The 5,516-nt window shown below is 46.3% G+C and overlaps 1 long non-coding RNA gene across 1 annotated transcript; it reads left to right on the forward strand.

Moving 5' to 3' along the window:
- Positions 1-1,256: 1,256 nt before the first annotated feature.
- Positions 1,257-2,570, forward strand: LOC134218302 (uncharacterized). The gene is made up of 3 exons (XR_009981303.1): positions 1,257-1,744; positions 1,816-1,878; positions 1,965-2,570. It is a non-coding gene; the product is annotated as an uncharacterized LOC134218302 (long non-coding RNA).
- The last annotated feature ends 2,946 nt before the right edge of the window (positions 2,571-5,516 follow it).

Below are 5,516 nucleotides of genomic sequence, written 5' to 3' on the forward strand. Positions count from 1 at the left end.
TCAATACCTTCGTCAATATTGAACATAAAATGAAACTATCTTCGAAAGGTTCATGCTTTTCATCGTGACGGACAACTTTGTAGAACATTTGAAAATTAAAAAAAAACATATTGACGAATGTATCGTGAAAAACCTAAATTTTGGTGGTCAAAATAACGACCTATATCTCGACTTCTTCGTAACTTTGAGAGGATGGAGGAAGCCTACATCAGACTGAAAAGCGAAGCTAAACGGATTGGACTAGTCATCAAGTACATGATAGGAAGAGGCTCAAGAGAGGTCAATGTAAGCCACCCACCACGAGTTTCTATCGGTGGTGACGAAATCGAGGTGGTTGAAGAATTCGTGTACTTGGGCTCACTAGTGACCGCCGATAACGATACCAGCAGAGAAATTCGGAGGCGCATAGTGGCTGGAAATCGTACGTACTTTGGACTCCGTAAGACGCTCCGATCGAATAGAGTTCGCCGCCGTAGCAAACTGACTACCTACAAAACGCTTATAAGGGACCATCCAGAAACCACGTGGTCATATTTTTGAAGATTTTCAACCCCCCTCCCCCCATGTGGCTTATCGTGGTCATTTGGCAGACACCCCCTCCCCCCCCTATGACCACGTGGTTTTTTTCAAGTACAAAAAATAATAAAAAAACATTATGTAACTAAAACATATGGTAAATCCGATCAATTTTGAAGATGGACAATTTCAATTGATTCAAAATCAAACTAAGGGGTCTTTCAAAAATGATGTCACAGGTTTTAGGGGGGGAGGGGGTCTAAGATTTTGTGACAGCACATGTATTAGGTATACAACAAAACGTGACAAAGGGGGGGGGGTCTAGAAATCCCAAAAAGTAGTGGACGTCATATTTGAATCACCCCTAAACCCAGCATGGAAATTATAAATTTTCATGTAAATAGTCGAAAATTTTGAAAATGTTATCATGTTGTAATGTGCATCAGGTATTAGGATATCTAAAACTCGCACACCTTTAATGCATCAGGAGGATACAAAAAAATGTGGACTCGCGAATATCTTATAAAAATTTCGAGAAAAATTTATAATGGTTTAGAAATTTCCCAAAATATCCCTATATTTTTATTTTTTTTTAATGTTTTTATTAGTGTTTTCTATAAATAACTATAAAGTTTGTAACCGTTGGTTTCAATTATAGTTTGTTGGCTCCTCCACAAACATCCTCGTCACTTATCACGCCTGCCAGGGAGATCCCAATACCCACACCCTATTAAAAAAAAGAATAAAACTGACAGCCTCACTGGCGGTTGAATCATTAGCTGTCTAATGCAGAGCAAATCGCTATTACGCTAATACCACTCGTTACCTTTCCCTTAGGATAATTTATTTACAGCGGTTTGAGAAAGAACGTAACCTATTTCTCGTATGTAACGTCAGCTGTCAGGTCCCTGCGCGGAAGGGCAGCCAACCTTTTAAATCTGGGTTGCCAAACTTCGTAAAGTGTCCAACTTCGGAATAATTTCCACGAAGCAAAATTGATAAAACTAATTGCAGCAAGACATTGAGCCTCTTTCCGTTCTAGACTATTCAGATAATAGTAGTGCGCGTCGTGTATCTCAAACAGTAGTGTAAATGTTAAAAAATTAACAATAAGTAAGGTGTATAATAGTGTTATGTGTTTTCTCTTTTAGATTCTATAAAATACTGAAAAAGTTAAGCCTAATAGTACGGAAAGTTTAAATTAGTACGGTTGTTCGTAGAAAGTACGGTTAGTTTCAAAACCAACAAGAAAAAGTGATTATTAGTGCTAGCATCTTAATCGGTTTCTTTGTTCTATAGCTTCACAATAGACCCATAAAAAACGGGAATTGTAAAAAACAAACAGAACAGTATAAAGAAAAGGTAACTACTTGTAAGAAAAGTTGAACTGTTAGGGGTGGCATGAAGAGAGAGATGACAATTAATAGGTGTACTAATTCCGGCATTAGGTCCAGATCTGGGCCTTTTCTTTCCGTTTTCCTTTGGTTTGAAATCCCGGAGGTATTCTTCTCTGTATCCACAGTTTCCTGGACCAGCCAAGCCGTAAAGAGAGTGAGCAAATACCGTGCGGTAGTGGAACCTACCCCCCCTCCGATACCCATCACCCGGCGGCGCCCATTTTGGAAATAAACGTCTTCAGGACCAAGTCGCCACCTACCAGGTCCCCAGCGGCCATTTTGACGACTAAAATCAACCAATTAAGGGATCGGACACACCACGTTTTGCTCCTCGAGTCTGGATACCGGGCTGGTACCAGTGAAAGCCTTCTCGACGGTGAACCATCGTCACAAACTGGATTTCGGTTCAAATCGGACTTGCTAGAGGCTCCAGGAACCTCCGAACAACCCTGGCCCAGCGATCGTACACCCAGCTACGCCCTTTGTACCGGTTTGGAATCGGTGACTGGATGCAAATCACCAGCCTGCCCCCACCACAAGCAAGCCTTCATCTGCAACGCCATCGACCATTCCACGCTGTCGTCCACCGAACCCAGGCTCTCGCCGGCAACGCCGTCGGCCTATCCACGCCGCCAGCCACAGCAATCAAGCTTTCGCCATCAAGTAGTAGTAGTAAAATTCTTCTTTATTTAAAACATGTTTTGTTCTACAATCATTTTTATACATGTACAGTGATCGGCCGGCTTGGCCCTCCAACTTCAATTTCAACTATTGTTATTATTATTATTATTATGCTATTACTTAATTTTTAAAATATAATGTATCATGACGGCCTTTAGGAGGCGCTGGTGTGTTTTTTAAAATTTGATAACCTAACTACTATGTACACTAATATTTACAATAAAAAAATTTGATAACCTAGATTGGAACTAGCGCCCTAATTGGTGCCTGATCCGAATGCAAGCAACGGACCCTAAACTTTTCTTTACACTCACCAAAGCGTTCATGTAAGGTTTTTATTCCGGCCAGACGGTGGACCTCGGATGTTCTTGTCCTGGGAGGGGTGTTGAGGATCATCCTCAGGAATTTGTTTTGGACCCGTTGAAGTTTGAGGGGGTGGTTTTAGCGCAGCTCTCCCAGACCGGCATGCCATATTCGATCACAGGGAGGATGATTTGCTTGTAGACAGCAAGCTTATTTTTCAGGGACAATGACGACCGACGGTTGATCAAAGGGTACAGTAGTTTCAACAAGACGTTACACTTTGTCACCGTTTTGTCAACCTGTTGCCTGAAAAATAAGCTTTGCTGTCGAGGGTCAAGCCAAGGTAGCCGGCCTCATTGGCCCATTCCACAGTCGTGCCATTGAGGATGATTTTACAGTCCCCAGGCGGAACAAGTTTAGGGGATTTGGAGTGGGGAAAATGATGACCTGGGTCTTCGCCGCGTTGATACAGATCTTCCAGCTGGTGAGGTACTCTGTCAGGGCATCCAGGCCTCGTTGGAGTTTTGCCACTAGCGCTCTGATCACTCTACCGTTGTAGACGATGGATGTGTCATCTGCGAACAGAGACAGAATGCCGCCTTCTGGAGGTTCTGGCATGTCGGAGGTGAACAGATTGAAAAGCAGGGGCCCGAGGATACTGCCCTGGGGAACGCCTGCGACGATGTTGTGCGCATTGGAACTCGCTCCGCTGATTGAGACCCGGAATGTCCTTGCCGACAGGTAATTGTTGATGATTTTCACCAGGTAGCTGGGAAGATTGTAGCGTTGTAGTTTGTACACCAGGCCATCATGCCATACATTGTCAAATGCCTTCTCGACATCGAGTAAGGCCATGGCGGATGTTTTCGAGACAAACTTGTTCCGTCTGAGGACGTTGGTAACTCGGGTCAGTTGGTGTACAGTTGACTGACCGCGTCGGAAACCAAACTGTTCCTCGAGCAAGATGTTGAGATTTTCGGCAGACTCAAGTAACCGATGATGAATAGCTTTTTCGAATAGCTTGGATAACCCTGAGAGAAGGCTGATGGGTCGATAACTTTGGGGAGGAAGGATCCTTCCAGGCTTCCGGATGGGGATGACTTTCGCTGACTTCCAGGACGATGGGAAGTAGCTAAGCCGGAGACACTGATTAAAGATCAGCGAGAGGTGCTTAAAGAACGGAGCACTCATGTGTTTGAGCTCGAGATTCAGGATGCTGTCGAAGCCTGGGGCCTTCATGTTCTTCGACGATTTGATATAGGCCGTCAATTCGTCAGCTGAGATCTCCAACTCCTCCGAGAAGTCGTTGGGAATCAAATGGATGTTGTTAGCATGCTCGTTGACGGCTGCTTCGTGTGGACTGACGATGTTCTGTCCAAGATTGTGTGAGCTGACGAAGTGACGACCTATTTCAGCGACCTTCTCTGCAGGAGTTATCAAGCGATCCTTAGAGCCATTATTGTCTGAGTGGGATCAAAGGTGGAATGGGCTGAGGCTTGGATTTTAGAATTTTGGTCATTTTCCAGAACGGCTTAGCATAATCTGGGAGAGTGCGGATCTTATTCGAGAAGTCGTTATTTTTGAGGTCCACCATTCTGGCCTTTGATAATTTTGTGATTCGATTGCAGCGTGCTTAAGCTCAGGCAGTCCAGTACGCTGAAACTGCCTGCGAGTGACATTCCGCAATCGAATCAAATCTTTAGTGAGTGTATCGATGTTTAAGGAGTTGCTTACCTGCCGAGCCGTCGGTACGTGTTGCTCTCGGGCCGCCGTGATCGCCTCCTCGATAGCGCACAGCTGGCGGTCGATACTTTCCGGCGTCTCCGGACGCACCTCGTAGTCGACGGTGTTATCGACGCACTGCTGGAAACGCTGCCAGTTCACTCGGTGGTAGTTCCGCCGTAACTGCTGGTGCCGATTGACCGAGGAGCCCAGTTCCGCCACCACCGGATAGTGATCCGAACTGAGCTCCTGGTATACAACCGGCTGCGAGACGTGGTCACTCAGGTTTGTTACGTAGAGGTCGAGCGTTGCGTGGGCACCGGACCGACTCAGCCGAGTGGGGGAATCCGGGCTCAGGATCGTGTAGTGGCCTTCCTCCATGTCGTTGCTCCAGATGGTGCCGTTTCGATTGCCGCGACTGTTGCCCCAGGCTTGATGTTTGGCATTCAAGTCGCCGGCAATGACATACTGGCCTTCCCTCCGCGTCAGCTTGACGATGTCCCTCCGAAGGGCAGCCGATGATCCATCGCCGGCTTTGGCTTGCGTTGGACAGTACGCCGCGATGAGCGCGATTGTGCCGACCGAAGTGGTGATTTCGACACCGATGGCCTCGATGACACTGAGCTGGAAGCTTGGAAGCAGACGACAGTTGATGTTGTAGCGAAGAGCGATGGCCACACCACCTCCCCTGGTCGGCCGGTCGAGTCGCACGATGCGAAAGTCCGGGATGTTGATGTTCACCTCCGGTTTTAGGTGCGTTTCGGTGATGAACGCCACGTCTATTTCCTTCTCCTCAAGGAAATCCTTCAGCTCGATTGTTTTGCTCTTTAGCGAGCAAGCGTTCCAGTTGACCAGGCCCACCCTAGCAGCCATTTTCAATGATGAACATGCCAAGTG

This window comes from Armigeres subalbatus, chromosome 2 (assembly GCF_024139115.2).
Source record: "Armigeres subalbatus isolate Guangzhou_Male chromosome 2, GZ_Asu_2, whole genome shotgun sequence".
NCBI lineage: Eukaryota > Metazoa > Arthropoda > Insecta > Diptera > Culicidae > Armigeres > Armigeres subalbatus.